General features: G+C 41.3%; 1 long non-coding RNA gene across 1 annotated transcript; it reads left to right on the forward strand.

Moving 5' to 3' along the window:
• The first annotated feature begins 14,522 nt into the window (after nt 1-14,522).
• On the forward strand, nt 14,523-16,713 carry LOC144589045 (uncharacterized). Its single transcript, XR_013544906.1, has 2 exons — nt 14,523-14,639; nt 15,803-16,713. It is a non-coding gene; the product is annotated as an uncharacterized LOC144589045 (long non-coding RNA).
• Nucleotides 16,714-17,574: the final 861 nt, after the last annotated feature.

Genomic DNA, 17,574 nt, shown 5'->3' on the forward strand with positions numbered 1-17,574 from the left:
ACACTATGAGCAAGAATGATCTTGGAATTCTAGATCACAAGTTGAATGTGAGTCAACAGTGCGATGTAGCTGCAAAAAATTTGAAATGTTATTTTAGGTTGCATTAACAGATGTGTAGTCTCAAAGTGAAGTAGGGAAAACCATGGGGCCAGTCAGGTATAATCTAAACAAAATCTCTCATGAATACACAGTGGAAGTGAAGAATAGATTTAAGGAACTAGATTTGGTGGACAGAGTGCCTGAAGAACTATGAATGGAGGCTCGTAACATTATACAGGACACAGCAACGAAAACCATCCCAAAGAAAAGGAAATGCAAGAAAGCAAAATGGCTGTCCAACGAGGCCTTACAAATAGTGGATCAGAGAAGAGAAACAAAATGCAAGGGAGACAGGGAAAGTTGCAGAAAATTGAATGCAGACTTCAAAAAAATAGCAAGCAGAGACAAGGCAGCCTTCTTAAATGAACAGTACCAAGAAATTGAGGAAAATAATAGAAAAGGAAAAACTAGAGATCTGTTCAAGAAAATTGGAGATATTAAAGGAACATGTTGTGCAAAGATGGACATGATAAAGGACAAAAATGGTAGGGACCTAACAGAAGCAGAAGACATCAAAAAGTGGTGGCAAGAATACACAGAGGAACTATACCAGAAAGATCTGGATGTCCTGGACAACCCAGATAGTGTGGTTGCTGACCTTGAGCCAGACACCCTGGAGAGTGAAGTCAAGTGGGCCTTAGAAAAAATTGCTAAAAACAAGGCCTGTGGAGTGATGGCAACAGTTGAACTATTCAAAATCTTAAAAGATGCTTCTGCTAAGATACTACATGCAATATGCCAGCAAGTTGGGAAAACTCAGCAATGGCCAGAGAATTGGAAAAGATCAATCTAAATCTGAATCCCAAAGAAGGGTAATGCCAAAGAATACTCCAACTACCGTACAATTGCACTCATTTCACACGCTAGCAAGGTTATGCTCAAAATCCTACAAGGTAGGCTTCAGCAGTATGTGGAATGAGAACTCCCAGAAGTACAAGCTGGATTTTGGAGGGGCAGAGAAACTCGAGACCAAATTGCTAACATGCACTGGATTATGGAGAAAGCCAGAGAGTTCCAGAAAACATCTACTACTGCTTCATTGACTACGCAAAAGCCTTTGACTGTGTGGACCACAGCAAACTATGGCAAGTTCTTAAAGAAATGGGAATGCCTGACCACCTTATCTATCTCCTGAGAAATTTCTATGTGGGACAGGAAGTAGCAGTTAGAACTGGATATGGAACAACTGATTGGTTCAAAATTGGGAAAGGATTACAAGAAGGCTGTATATTGTCTCCCTGCTTATTTAACTTCTATGCAGAATACATCATGTGAAAGGCAGGACTGGATGAATCCCAAGCTGCAATTAAGATTGCCGGAAGAAATATCAACAACCTCTTAATGAGGGTGAAAGAGGAGAGTGCAAAAATTTGTGTGAAGCTCAACATAAAAAAAAACTAAGATCATGGCTCCTGGTTGCATTACCTCCTGGCAAATAAAAGGGGAAGATATGGTGGCAGTGACAGATTTTACTTTCTTGGGCTCCATGATCACTGCAAATGGTGACAGCAGCCATGAAATTAAAAGACACCTGCTTCTGGGGAGGAAAGGGATGACAAACCTAGAGAGCATCTTAAAAAGTGGAGACATCACCTTGCCATCAAAGGTCCGCATAGTCAAAGCTATGGTTTTTCCAGTAGTGATGTATGGAAGTGAGAGCTGGACCATAAAGAAGGCTGACTGCCAAAGAATTGATGCTTTTGAATTGTGGCACTGGAGGAGGCTCTTGAGAGTCCCCTGGACTGCAAGGAGAACAAACTTATCCATTCTGAAGGAAATCAACCCCGAGTGCTCACTGGAAGGACAGATCCTGAAGCTGAGGCTCCAATACTTTGGCCATCTCATGAGAAGAGAAAGCTCCCTGGAAAAGACCTTGATGTTGGGAAAGTGTGAGGGCAAGAGGAGAAGGGGACAACAGAGGATGAGATGGTTGGACAGTGTCATCAAAGCTACCAACATGAATTTGACTCAACTCCGGGAGGCAGTGGAAGACAGGAGGGCCTGGCGTGCTCTGGTCCATGGGGTCACGAAGAGTTGGACATGACTAAACAACAAGTCTCAATATCCTGTGAAGTACTAGTTCCTCTCTATTCATGAATATTCATACCAAGCAATAGCAAATGGCACAAAGTGAGGAGGAACAAATGCTGCTTCTTAAGAAGTCTATAATTTAAAAAAAATCATGAAATGCCACTCTCTTTCACTGTTGGTACTGTGTTAATCTTTGCATCATATGGATGGCAGGAAAAATAATGACACCATCCGCATACAGCCAGGTACATTTAGGAGAACAAGTACTAAAAACAGCATTATGGCTTCTGAAAAGATGGGTCCTATCTGATTATCCTGGGTCAATAAGCATATAGGTAGAGGTGATCCAAAAAACATTGTTTACTATGACTTTTGAAAAGCTGTTTATAAAGTCCCCAACAAGTCACCAAAGTAAACATAGCAGTAATTGGATAACAAGGACTGGCCCTCCTCAGAAATAACGGATTTTTTAAAAAGTCTAATCTATGTTCACGTAAATCGCTAGCAAGCCACAACCACCCTTGCTGGAAGTACAGTTTTTATTTCAGTCTCTTCCCATGACTGTGGATTTTTGCAGATGTTTCAGATCTGGCTCTTAAGAGTATACCTGCTACACTATACAGTTATTACAGTTTTTTTTTTTTTTTGCTGCTTTAAATATCATTTACTCCATCCTACAGACTCCCTGGGATTTTTAGTTTTGGTGAAGTATTCAGAATACTTTAGTAGACAGCTGTAGTGCTGCCCTTTAATGGAGCCCCCTAGAGCATCATAGCAGAGAATTCTAAACGTTTCACCAAATTATTCATCCAGGATTCCACAAGACAGAGCAATTAGAATATATTGAGCTAATATAACTGTTAGTGTAGACGCACTCTTAAAGTCATAACACTAGTCCAATATGTTTTGTAAAAAATCATTCTGTGGGAATGGCTGTTTATATCATCATAGGTGAATGCTATACAGATGAAAGGAAATGTTTGTGTAGAAGCATTACAGCTGCTCACCAAACCATCTTCTGCCTTTGAGGGAAGCTGAACAGGCTCAGCAACTTTCACAGAAAGTAGGGAGGTGCATTTGTTATACCTCAGAAGATCATATTTTTCAAGACAAAGCTATAGCTGCATACTGCTATAGCAGGTTACTGCTGTACAAGAGGCTTAGTGAGCCCTATGTAGCCTGCCTTCTTAGGCCTTTAATGCATTGTGCCACTGTGCAAACTTCGTCTGTATTATTTCACATGACCTTGAGTTATATTCATTTCTGAATAAAGTGTTTTCTTTTTTCCTTTCTTTTCAGAGACCTAGTTTGTCATTTGTGTAAAATACGTACACTCTGAGAGAAACAGTAAACATGGCCATGAACTCTGGTGCTCTAATTTCTTTATCAAATATCCACTATTTTCCCCCCAAGGTAAAATATCTGGGAAGTGTTGAATCTTCATTGCACAAATGACAATAAACTCAGATTGCTAAACACAATCCTGCTGGGTTTTACAACAATTGCCTTTCAGCTGTTAAGTATGCTGCATGGTAGTCAAGGATCACTGCTTTGTACACAGGCTGCTTGTTTGGTGACATTGACCTTTCACATAGAGACACTGATTACTGAAAGGAAAGAAAGACGCCAGTAAAACCTTTCTGTAGTATCGCTGTGGATTGGCCCCTTTTAATCTGAGATTGGAACCCTCATGTTGTTGTTGTTGTTGTTGTTGTTGTTGTTGTTGTTGTTGTTGTTGCTGCTGCTGCTGCTGCTGCTGCTGCTGCTGCTGCTGCTGCTGCTGCTGCTGCTGTTGTTCTGTGGCAGTTTAAGCAGGGTAAATTGGATGCTGTGGAATAAATTCCCTGTCAAGTAAATGTGGCGGGATGGGGCTGGATACTTGGGTCCTGAAATTTTGCTTTGTTCCTTGGCTATAATATGCAGTGAAGGACCAACTTGTCTACAGGTTGGCAGGGCTGGCCCTACCATTAGGCAGAGTGAGGCTGCTACTTCAGCCCACGTACATTAGGAATCATAAAAAAAGGAACAGTGTTAGTTTATTGTTATTGTATCATTGCAGCTAGGAGAGAGAAAAGGTATTTTCTGCCTCATGCACCAAAATAACTCCACTAGAAGCCCTGTGGCAGAGTGGTTAAACTGCAGTAATGCAGTGAAGACTCTGCTCACAACCTAAGTTTGATCCGGGGCTCAGGTAGCTGGCTCCATTCCATCCTTCTGAGGTCGGTAAATTGCATACCCAGTTTCTTTGGGGGGATGCAATGTGTAACCTGCATAATTAAATTGTAAACTACCTAGAAACCATGATGGTGCAGTACTGTATATAAACAGCACATGTTGCTGTATTTGGGTACTATTCAACTTGATTTGGGAAGAGCAACATTTACAGCTCTGCTTCAGGCAGCAAAATGTCTGATACTCTGAGAGAACAGGCCAAAAGGCTATCTGTCATGCTTGATTTTTAAAAGCATTTGTTTTCCATGCTTTTGACAATGAGCAGCTGAATATGACCTTTGAAAAGTATTTTGTCTGCCATGCCAAAGCATAGAAGTGGACCTTATGTTGAGTAAGGCCACCAAATCAGTACTGTTTGTTTGGACTGGTAACACCTTCCTAGGTTTCAGTTAGAAGCCTCGCTTGTTACGGTTGCTTTATCTGGAGAAGCCTGTGACAGAACCTGGAACTTTTTAATGTGGAAAGCTAGAGCTTGGATCAAAATCTTCCAGAATTCCCTAGCCAGCATGGTTGAGGTATTTTTGGTGCAGTTGTCTTGAAAAAGTCCATTTCTCAGTTCTGGAGTTGCCCGTCATCTGCTGCTTACCTGGAAGCACCAACAGTGGAACCTGGGATTTTCTACAAACAAAATGCTTCATAATTGAGAAATGCTTCCTGATGGCTCTTTCACACGTGTTATGAATATACATGCATGCATTACCAAGGTCCACTTTGTTTCACCGAAACCTTTTGCCATGGAAAAGAACACATCTCAGTTCTTATCCTAGCATCTCCTCATATTTGTGCTTTACCCAGGTAACAGGTCTGACATTCCATTTCAGCTCAAGTGTGAACTCTTAGTGTTTAGTCTCAAGGAAATGGCATTTCATTCATGAAATGCAAATTCAGTCTCACTTAGCCACCTCTCTGTGCTCCATAAATACCTATACAGTGGTGCCCCGCTTAACGCTTACCCCACATGACAACGAATCCGCTTCACAATGAAGTTTTTGTGATCGCTTTTGCGATCGCAAAACGATGTTTGAATGGTTTTTTTTTTCGCTTTGCGATGAGCAGTTCCCTGCTTCGGGAACCGATTCTTTGCATTATGATGATCAAAAACAGCTGATCGTCGGGTTTCGAAATGGCTGCCGGGTGTACAAAATGGCTCCCCACTGTGTTTAGGAAGGCTTTTTCACAAGACAAGCAGAAAATGGCCATCCTATGGAGGATCTTTGCTGGATGGTGAGTTATTCCCATTGGAATGCATTGAACGGGTTTTCAATGCATTTCAATGGGATTTTTTATTTCGCTTGACGATTTTGCTGGAACGGATTATCCTCGTCAAGCAAGGCACCACTGTACTTCGGCTTGTGACCTGTGTTTTTGGGTCACAAAGGTGATACTGAAAAGGTCTAGATGATTTTGGATGTTGCCTCATACGTATCTGGGCATACCATATGGAACTAATATTCTAATGAATGATGAAGAAAAATAGCACCTTGGTGGGGAACTGGGAACTAAATATGCACTATCAGCACCTGTCGCAAGCTGCTCCAGGCCCAGCTATGGCTGAAAAAAGGCACCCCTTCTCAAAACTGGAGGCGTCCAGGTTGACAACATCTGATTTTCATTTTGACTTTAACAATTGAGTGACGGGGATTTGTCACCTTCTGACCTGTTTAAAGCAAAACCCAGTAAAGCCTAGAGGCATTTTTTCCCTTTTCCCTTTTCAGAGCAGGGAGAGGGGTTCTGGGACTAAGGGTGGCTAGAAGCTGCACAAATGGTCTTGGAGGCCAAATGCAAGCCACATTTTGTTTACCCCTAATATATAATAATCAATACTGTATGTTTGGAAAAGCAAGAAAGTGGAAAACCACAGAAAAGCACAGCCAGTAGATTCAGCAGGGTCTATGACTCCAGTGTGAACAATCCCTTTCCATAGCCTTCAACTAGGATCTCAATATTTATTTATTTTTCATTTATTTATTTGCAAATTATGTCGTCTAGACTTCCTTCCTTCTGCTTCTTCTCAATAGTACACATAAATCAGGTTGATGAGCATTAATTGATTTGAGATGTAAATGAAAGTGATTATGTATGAAGTCTTTCATTCTAAGCTGAAGGTTTGAGCCTCATATACTGTTCCCTTCCAACAAAATAATAAAATAATGCTAGCTCCTTCCTGAAATGCTCCTGTAATGGATTACACACCATGTTTGTGTGCAGTGTTGTATGATAAAAATGGAATCTTGGCTACAGAATGAGAGGGGGAGGGAGAGGGAGGGAGAGCATTCCGGAGAACTTCAGGGAGTTTGTTTTCCTTGCTGAAGGTTAAGTTGTCCTAACAGGTGCTAATTTTGTGTTTTCCTATGGAGATCAGTCCATATGAGAAGCAACTGTGAGCAAACAAGGAAAGCAATTAGAGTGCAAAGGCATGCCCGAGTCTTCTCTTCTGTTGCCACATTCTCTCCAACTCTATCTATCAGTCATTTTAAGCCAAAGCTTCAGCCTTTTAAAGCCTGCTTGAAGAAATTGGTGTGCTCTTGCCCTCTTGAGGGAGAACTTCTACTCCAAATGTCATGGGAGGAAAAATAATGGCATGGGCAAGCGGATGATCCTTTCTAACTAGAATATGTCATCAGCTTTAGCAATCTCTGAAGCAGGAGATGAAATTAATGGAGCCAGAGACTTTAAGCCACAGACTTTAAGCAAATACTGGTGTCATGCCATTAAACTGTCAGGCCAACAAGAAAACTCTGCCTCAGCTGACACTAAATAAGGATTTAGCACCTCCAAAGTTTTCTATCAGCAATTATTTGCAGCCAATTGGAAGCCAGAAGAGCTGCTGACCGTTATATGAGAGTTGGCCTGACAAATATAGTAGACACTTAAATTTGATTCACTGCTAAGTTTATTTTTCAGGAACATCCTGGGGTTTTTAGGCAGAACAAGTTTAGTTTACAAAATGTGTGCAGGCAGATATGTGACTCAACATGTTCTCATTTTTAATGGATCAAACAGAGCATAATTGAAACCCAGATACGCAGAAGCCCACAATTTCTTTTTCACATATTCATCAATCACATGTATATACTGCAATAAAATAGAATAGGCCATCAGTTATAGTATTTTATGATTACTTTATTTTCTTGGCAAAATCCTGGTGATGTTATCTCCAAACCTATTACAGCTTGGCTGACTAAAGATTTTGTGTTTTTTAAAAATATAATTTATTGAGCTCACTTCTTTTATTTCAATATTTTTGTACCAAACTAGTTAAAATAATATTTTCCTTGGCCAGAGAGTCTTAACAAGAGCGTCTCAGATTGTAGGTAACAGTACTGAACTATTTTTCTTGTTAAAGACATTTAAAAAAACCTTTTGCATTGTGTATAGGCATGTGTGCACACATGCTCACATCTCCATGATAAATGATGAGGAAGAATAACATAACATTTGTTATTGCTTCATTTAAAAATAGATGATAATATAAATAACTAGACCTGATCAAAAGTTCACAGCATTAGCTGTAGCTTATGTAGTATTGTTATCAACTGACTCTGAAGAGCTGATATCTACTGAATGAAGCACTGCAACTGTCTCTCAGTCAACAATTCAACATGCAACATTTAGTGAAGGATAATGCTTCTTTCTAGTCCCTTCTGTGAAAAAGTTCTCCTGCTAATACCTGCATATGAGGAATGTGAAAAAGGTGAATGAGGAGGCCAGGTTAATTTTTAGTGAGTTGGTAAGCCTATTGTCCCCTATCCCAATTTTCTACTTCTCTTTAGGAGTTTACACTTGTCTCTATACTATAGACTGAGACAAATAAAAAAAAATGGTGATCTGTTTTGATTTGTGATTTTTGTGATCTGTCAAGGTTAACAGATCAATGAATATACGATATAGGAATATTCTTTGATGAATCGACCCGTTGATCCATATTTGCTTTAAATGACTATAAAACCGGACCCCAACCACCTAGAGACACTAGGTTTTCAAGGAAGCTTCCTCAGATGCTTTTCTACAACTCCAGAAAGTTTGGTAAATATTAGATCATGGACCCCTGAGTTATATACTCACAAAGAGAATCCCAGGAAAGATCCCCCCAGGTACTTAGAGAGTCCACAATCACAATGGAGCTTCCTATGTCTTTCCCCAACAAGCCTGCCAACTTTGGTGAAGATTGGATATCGGACATCAGAGTTATTCACCCACAAATTTGGTCCCTCCAGGAGAGTTTACCACACAGCACAGAAGCCCATTCTGCCTACCAGCCACCGATCAACTGATTGGAAGCCGATAGGCACCCCCCCCCCAGGCAGCCACCCTCACTGCCTACCCACCCACCCCCTTCCTTTCCCTACACTAGCCCCACTCCCACTCCCACTGACACCCCCTTACCTTAATAGCTGCTGCCAAGGTCTCCAACAGGCTTCCGCAGCCAAGGAGTGTAAAAAGGGAAACTGGCTGCCCTTTGCAAAGATGGCAGCTGCAGCTTCCCTACCCTAAATGAAGCCGCAGTCACCATCTTCGCAAATGGTAGCCAGTCTCCCTTTCCACGTGCCATGGCTCGGACTAGGCCACAAGACCTTGGCAGCTTCGATTAAGGTAAGGGGCTGTCGGTGGAGGTGGGCTAAGGCAAAGAAAGGAAGGGGGTGGTGGGTAGGCTGTGGTATTGGATGGCTGTGTGGGGTGCTGACTGCCTTTCTGCTGCCAATCAGCTGATCAGCGGCTGGCAGGCAAAATGTTTTTGTTGTTGTTTTAATATGAAGTACAAATAAAAACAGGTAAATATTCACCCTTCGTATCCATGGGGGTCTCCGGAACCCACAAATATGGATCAAATATGGATTGACGGATATTTAACGGATCGGTTATATTCATCAGAAAAACCGATCCATTTTTATATCTGTCCCCGTCTCTACTCCATATCCTTATTTTACAAAGAACCTCCTTTTTATCTAGAGAAGGTTGCAATGAATATGAACATGCAGCAACAAAAAAGAAGACAAAGAAGGGTGTTGATTTGCATAGAACAGCACATGCTAACTTATATCTGGAGATGCAAAACCAACCATGTTTTTTGTAGTTTTAAACAGAATTACAATGTGTTATTCAAATAGGGAGGACTGTCGCCAGGTGACTTGTGTGCCTCAAAGTCTGCTTCCCAGTGCTGCTGATCATGAATAGGCAATAGAGATGGGCACAAACTACTGTTTTGCCAGTTTGAGCTGGTTCGTTTTTTGGCCGAACAGGTGTTTGGCACTTCCCAACCTCACCTCCTCTAGTGGGCACCAAGTCAGAGGCAGCATCGCAGTTTCCCTGCCCTGCTTCCTCCAGGAGCTGCCTCTAAATGGGTGCCTGCCTGTTTGGCTAAAAAAAGAGGAACTGCCACAAACTGTTGAAACAGTGGTTCATGCCCATCTCTTATAGGCAATATTGAGGCCTTTGACTTTCCTTTTTCTGATTCTTTGTCTTTAAATCAGACTTCGACTACACAGTCCTTCCAATGGAGGACATCCTCAAAAGGCATTTTGATCTTTGGTAACTCTTCAAAGGGAGGGCTGTTTTTCCTAAAAGAGGGCATTTAGGAATTAGTGTCAATTACGTTATGGCGCTGTGGGCTAAACCGCAGAAGCCTGTGCTGCAGGGTCAGAAGACCAGCAATCGTAAGATCGAATCCACCCAACAGAGTGAGCTCCCATCGCTTTGTCCCAGTTCCTCGCCAACCTAGCAGTTCGAAAGCATGCAAATGCGAGTAGATAAATAGGTACCACCTCAGTGGGAAGGTAAAATGGCGTTCCCTAGTCACGCTGGCCACATAGCAACGCAAACTGTCTTTGGACAAGCGCTGGCTCTACGGCTTGAAAACGGGATGAGCACCGCCCCCTAGAGTCGGACACGATTGGACTAAAAATGTCAAGGGGAACCTTTACCTTTAGCTTAAGATAAAACTGGAAGTTGGATTCAGTCATACTTATATTTAGACTAGACCAGGGATGAACAACATGTGGCCTGTGGAAGGGAAGCATACCCTGAACATCTTCCTGTATTTCAGTCAACAAAACTGTCCATCACGAAAGGCACACTGCAATGAGCAGCACAATCTAGTAACTATTCCTAAGTGTGATGCAATGCTCTAAGCATAACAGAAAAGGCTCAGTGGTGTGGAGGACACAATGGCTAGTTTCTTATGCCACCAAAATGTTGGAATTTTTGCAACTGCGCAAGCTGTCTAGCACATTTGACCGGGAGGGACCTTGTCTGAGCTGGGGTGACTGTCAGTCTATCCAGCACCAATTGTTTCTTTCCCTGCCTCTGAGTTCAAAGAGAGCCCGCCTCTCTGCTGAGAGGCTTTTCTCTCTCTAGAGTCTGCTGCTAAAAGCAGTCATGTTTGTCAGTTTGTTGTTTGAGCTGTTCAACTCTAGGTAAATGACACGTTTTTATTCTTTCTCTTCCAAATGTCTCAGAGTGAATTATTGAGACTGTGTCAGTTAATGAGAAAAGCGATTGATTACTTTGGGAAACTTAAAGCTATTCAGCTGTGCTTCTCTGCATTTCTGCTGCATAACTAGAGGAATTTTATGAAAAGTTCAAAACTCTGCAACACAAAGTTCAGCAGCAGCTATGGCAGTAGCAGCAGTTTGATGAGAGCCATAGAAAAGAGTTTGTCCTGCCTACAGTTAGCTTGGTCCCAGAAACAGAAGTTGCTAATCCCTATTGAGATGAAGGGGATTTAAGTTAATCCTCAGTACCTTCACTCTTGTAGATTTCAACAGGTCTACTCTGAGTTTGACTTTGGATCCAGTACTGTATTTCTACTGAAGCACTAAGCCAAAAGTGGCACTCAACAGAGTTCAAAGCTATGAGTCCTCATTTCAGTGAATCATTACAGTGGTGCCTCACAAGACGATGTTAATTTGTTCCGTGAAAATTGTTGTCTTACGAAAACATTGTCTTGTGAAATGAAAAAGCCCATTGAAATGCATTGAAACTGGTTCAATGCGTTCCAATGCGCTGAAAACTCACCATCCAGCGAAGATCCTCCATAGGGGCGGCCATTTTCGCTGCCTGTAAAGTGGGGAATCCTTCCTGAAAACACAGTGGGGAGCCATTTTGCACAGCGGGTGGCCATTTTAGAACCACCGATCAGCTGTTTCAGAAACATCGTTTATCAAAAAATCGGTTGGTCTTAACCGACCAGATAGGCGGGATATTAAATAAATAAATAAATAAATAAATAAATAAATAAATAAATAAATAAATAAATAAATAAATAAATAAATTCCCGAAGCAGGGAACCGATCATCGTTAAGCGAATTTTTCCCATAGGAACATCATTTTGCGATCGCAAAAGCGATTGCAAAACTTCATTGTCAAGCGGTTTTGTCGTTTAACGAGGCAATCATTAAGCGAGGCACCACTGTATTTCTATTCTGAAAGACAAGGATAGAATGAAGTGGGAAAAGCAACACCCACTCCCCCAAATACCCACTGCCTCTACCATCCTTTCCTATGACTTTCTGTTTCAGCTGTCTTTAGGCATTGGATGACTAGGATCACAATTAGAGATGTGGATGAATATAAAAACGGATTCGCTTTTTTTGACAAAAATAGGTGAATTGTTAAATATTTCTTGATCTGTATTTGTCAAATTTTAAGTCCTGATGAATATGGATCGACAAATATTTTCCCATTTTTATTTGTCCTTCATAAATTCAAAAAAACATTCTGCCTACCAGCTGCCAGTCACCTGATTGGTGAGCCGATAGGCAGCCACCCCCCCCCACAGTTTACCCTATCCCCTTCCTCTCCCTACCTTAGTCCCCCACCCATACCAACACCCCCTTACCGTAATCACCACTGCCGCTGCTGAGGTCTCCATCTGGCCTCTGCAGCCACAGCATGTAAAAAGGGAAACTAGCTGCCCTTTGCAAAGATGGCAGCTGCGGCTTCATCTAGGGTAGGGAAGCTGCAGTTGCCATCTTTGCAAAGGGCATCCTGGATTCCCTTAAGGCAGTGGTCCCCAACCTTGGGTCTCCAGATGTTCTTGGGCTTCAACTCCCAGAAATCCTGGCCAGCACAGGTGGTGGTGAAGGCTTCTGGGAGTTGTAGTCCAAGAACATCTGGAGGCCCAAGGTTGGGGACCACTGCCTTAAGGCATGCTAAGGGAGGGGGCAGTGGCAGCAGGGTTTTTTTAAATACCCCTCACAAATCAACAAATAACTTCGTTATTCATCGCTTCATGGGGGCAGCTTCATGAGCCGTCAACTTTTGATGACTCACGAAGTTGGACGACTCGCCAAAATGGTGAGTCGTTCCCATCTCTAATCACAATCTGCCAATAAATAAAAACAATTGTTTCAATGAGAATAAAAACCAGAGCTTGGAAAAATGCCTCTTTTGGACTACAGCCTGGAAAGGCCTTACTTATCACATGCTTTTGTTGGATATGTCAGAGACAGAACCTGGAGCTCTTTACATGCAATGACAGAACTTGAACAAGTTACTTTATGGGACCAGAACTACAAAAATGTCCCAGTTACCATGACTAGTAGCCATGCTGCTTGAAGTATTTTGGGAGCTGCAATCCCAGAAACAATGTTCTGAAATTCATGTCAGAACTAGGAAGTGCCTTTGATTGCTATGTCCCACCTTTGTAACCAGACTGCTGGGCTCATTCACTGCCAAAAGCTTCACCATCATCACCACCTTATTCTGCATATAGATTAGAGCCTTTCCAAATGAAATGCTATTCCATTTCTAACCCTGACAGAGGAAATGCACATCAGATAGGAAATTATTTGTTTTCACATGTCATGCACTGAGAACATTTATCCATTGCAAGTATTACCAATCTAAACAACATAAGCTAACAGAGGGCCTTGTGAAAATAAGAAAACATGCTTGTTTGAAGAACTGTCATGTGTTCTTGTTATAAAAATACTTAAATGTCAGAAATGCTCAACATTTGCAATCCGATTTTTCAGTCTATCCCTCCACATTAAAGAAAGCTGTGGAAACCTATTTTTTTTCCTCCCCCAACCCTCCCTTTTTTGACTTCCCCTCTGGATGGCATGACATGATGTGAGCCCTTTTTTCCATCCGGTATCATGGTCCTTGCATGTTTAAACAACATAATTGGACACACAATGGCCCCTTTTATAGAGGCTGATTGAAAGTAATGGTCCCTGTTGCAGATGTAATGATCTGTGAAAGAGACCAAAACTGTGATAAATGAAGGGATATTAAAGGAACTCCCCCCACCCCCCCACCCCCCAGGAGTGTCTGTTTGTACTGAAGAGGGTTAAGTCAACAGAAGCAGGAGATGAGGACATTCCAGATGTGACAGCACTAGAGAGAGCAGTGTACTACCAACCCTCTTTCAAACAGAAAGAAATCTGTAGTTTTATAGCAGTTTTACCTGGCTGATCTTTCTTATTCTTCCTCAAAAATTTTAGGCTCCTTCTCTCCCTAGTCCATTTTACCCTTAAAACAACCTAGCAACACTTGTTTCATTGGGTGAAAGTGGTCAGTCCACAAACAGCAGCTGAGCTTTGTGGCAGAGTGAGGATTTGACATTTTAATCAACAGTCAAGTTACATCAGAGATTCTTTCAACAGAAATCAGTATGGAGTGTCTTCTTTGATCTCCTGAAGAAAGACTCAAAATTTATTATTAGCTTGAAATGCTAATTGAGCTAATACATGGTGACTTTTCTATTGTATTCTTTAAAGAGCAAGTCCCTTTGCCAGATCCCAAGTTGTTAGTAGATGTTCTGGCCTGCCAGAACTACTTCAGCAGGCTGAGCTATAAGTAGGGCAGAAAACCTGAAGGCTCACCCAGGAAGGTTTGTGTCAGGAACTACAGCACAAGCAAGTGGGTGGGGCTGTACTGTGGGTTGTACGAGGACTGTGGTCTTTAGCCAAAGGAAATCTGAAATCTGGAATCGTATTGTGTGGTGCGGTTTTTGTGTGAGTGTGGGTGTAAGTGAATGGCATGATGCTACACACCACATTATTCTTTCATGCAGAAACTGCAGCTGTTGGGCTTGGCTGATCTTGATACTTCAGAGTTCAAAATTCCTCTTATGATATATACTTGTTTCATGGTGTTATACAAGGCAATCTTTATTGTTTTCTAGGTCCCCAAATGCTTCTCCAGTGAAATTAGAAGAGGATGGAATTCAGCAAGTAATTTTGTTTGATGTGAAATAAGCTAATAGATACAGTTTACAAGCCAAGTGTGCGCTGCAATCCATTAGGTCTCTACTTGGAAATAATTATCCCAAGGTAAGTGAAAATACAGGATTACAAAGCAATACTAATTTATTTATTTATTTATTTATTGGACTTATATACCGCCCCATAGCGCTACAAGCACTCTCCGGGCGGTTTACAATTTTAATTATAAAGGCTACACATTGCCCCCCCAGCAAGCTGGGTACTCATTTTACCGACCTCGGAAGGATGGAAGGCTGAGTCAACCTTGAGCCGGCTACCTGGGATTAATAACCTCTCCAAATCAATTATAATTATATATATATTAAATATATATTTAAATATATATTTTAAAATATATATTTTAAAAATACTAAAACACTGATAGATCAACCTCACCAACACTGAATAAGGAGACTAAAAGTTTACAAGAACTTTGCAAGGTTGTGGATTGATTCTATTTTTGTCATGTACGTTATGTTAGGGGAAATGGGAGAAACATGTCCTTTAATCTTGTAAAGACAATGGTTCATTTCCAACCTAAACAGAAATGGTGAAAATGTTTGTTCTTCTTTCTAATAAATCATATGAGGCCATGATTTTTATAGACAGGAAATTATTCAGCATCAATGTGGCTCAATATAAAGTTAAGGAATTTATAGCCTTAGTTCAAGGTACTAAAATATGTAATCTAAGGACATCAGTTAATCTTTAATTTTAGGGGTTTTTTTTCATTTGACTGTCTTGTTAAACAAAAGGAACTACAAGACTTACTTTAACTTAGCACTTTTACCTTATTCACTGTTGTAAATAGAGTCATGCCAAATGGCAGCCAAGATAACAAGTTAAAGCAAGGAAACTATTATTCTGACAGGAGTACTCTCAGCCAAAGCTATTTGCATTTTACATTGTTAAAGGACTCATCAGTTTGGATTTAAGACTTGGGAAGTGGGTGTAGAATCAGAGGCCTGGTTTATACCAGCTGGCAGACTTTCTTGCATGGCAAAGAAAATGGGTATGAACTCATTTTCTAGCCTTGAGTCTATGTCTCCCAGTAATCTAATCATAGCTAACACAAGATATGGTTTTTGAGAGACATAGATTAATAGCACAACAAACATACAAAGGGGAAGAAATTTAGCCTGGACCTTTAGTTACTTACGAAAGTGATGCTGCAGTTGTGTTTATTTGGACTTAATCTGTGACTGAAACTGTACAACACAACATTTTGGCAGGTATTTCTTTCACACGGAGGCTTGATTTTTCCCTGTTTTCTACCCAAGACTTTCGTACTGAGTGTTTGCACATGGTAGAAGTGAGGGATATGTTCCAGATCCATGACATGGTAAGTTTATTGCAAGCAGAAATGGGACGGGGTGGAGGGAATGCTCCTATTCTCTATTGTGTTTCATTTCTCTGAATCTCACATGCATTCCCACCCTCTATTATGATACTTTCTTCTTTCTCCCTGCATGGAAATTTATACACATTTCCTGTAATATATACATTTATTTCACACTATTTTTCATGATGAAATTTTTGCACTTTTTTTTTGACTTGCGAATTTTCTGGTGTATTTTTCAGTTTTACAATTCATCTTTTTTTTTTAAACAGCAACTAAAAAGCAGAGGCTGCCTAGATAGCTCAATATGTTAGGTGTCTGACTGCAGAGTCAGAGGTGGGAGTTCAATTCCCCACCATGGATCTCAGATGAGGCAGCCTATGTGTTCTTGGACACTTCTGAGTAGTCTGTACCTAAAAAAGACCGAAAAAGGTCAGCATAAGTCAGAATTGACTTGCCAGAACACGGTTATTATTAAAAAGCAGTACATTTGTTTGGATCCAGACCATGGTCAAATTGCAAATTATATGTTTGCATAGGTTTTGTATGAATTTCTGTAGCTGTTTGTGGCTAATTGATAAGGCATGGCATGCCTGCTCATGTGCCTAATTATGCGAGATTCCATCTGAGCACCTTGTCAATTGTTTGTTGTTGTTTCATCGTTAAGTCGTGTCCGACTCTTCGTGACCCCATGGACCAGAGCACGCCAGGCCCTCCTGTCTTCCACTGCCTCCCGGAGTTGGGTCAAAGTCATGTTGGTCGCTTCGGTGACACTGTCCAACCATCTTATCCTCTGTCATCCCCTTCTCCTCTTGACTTCACTCTTTCCCAACATCAGGGACTTTTCTAGGAAGTCTTGTCTTCCTATGAGATGGCCAAAGTATTGGAGCCTCAGCTTCAGGATCTGTCCTTCCAGTGAGCACTTGGGGTTGATTTCCTTCAGAATGGATAGGTTTCTTCTCCTTGCAGTCCAGGGGACTCTCAAGAGCCTCCTCCAGCACCACCATTCAAAAACATCAATTCTTTAGCAGTCAGCCTTCTTTATGGTCCAGCTCTCACTTCCATACATCACTACTGGAAAAACTATAGCTTTGACTATGCGGACCTTTGATGACAAGGTGATGTCTCCGCTTTTTAAGATGCTCTCTAGGTTTGTCATCACTTTCCTCCCCAGAAGCAGGCATCTTTTAATTTCGTGGCTGCTGTCACCATCTGCAGTGATCATGGAGCCCAAGAAAGTAAAATCTGTCACTACCTCTATATCTTCCCCTTCTATTTGCCAGGAGGTGATGCAACCAGTGGCCATGATCTTAGTGTTGTTTTTTTATGTTGAGCTTCAGACAATTTTATGCTCTCTCCTCCTTCACCCTCATTAAGAGGTTCTTTAATTCTTCCTCACTTTCTGACATCAGGGTGGTATCATCTGCATATCTGAGGTTGTTGATATTTCTTCTGGCAATCTTAATTCCGGCTTGGGATTCATCCAGTCCTGTCTTTTTCATGAAGTGTTCTGCATATAAGTTAAATAAGCAGGGAGAAAATATACAGGCTTGTCATACTCCTTTCCCAATTTTGAACCAATCAGTTGTTCCATATCCAATTCTAACTGTTGCTTTCTGTCCCATATAAAGATTTCTCAGGAGATAAATAAGGTGGCCAGGCACT

This window comes from Pogona vitticeps, chromosome 4 (assembly GCF_051106095.1).
Source record: "Pogona vitticeps strain Pit_001003342236 chromosome 4, PviZW2.1, whole genome shotgun sequence".
Lineage (NCBI taxonomy): Eukaryota > Metazoa > Chordata > Lepidosauria > Squamata > Agamidae > Pogona > Pogona vitticeps.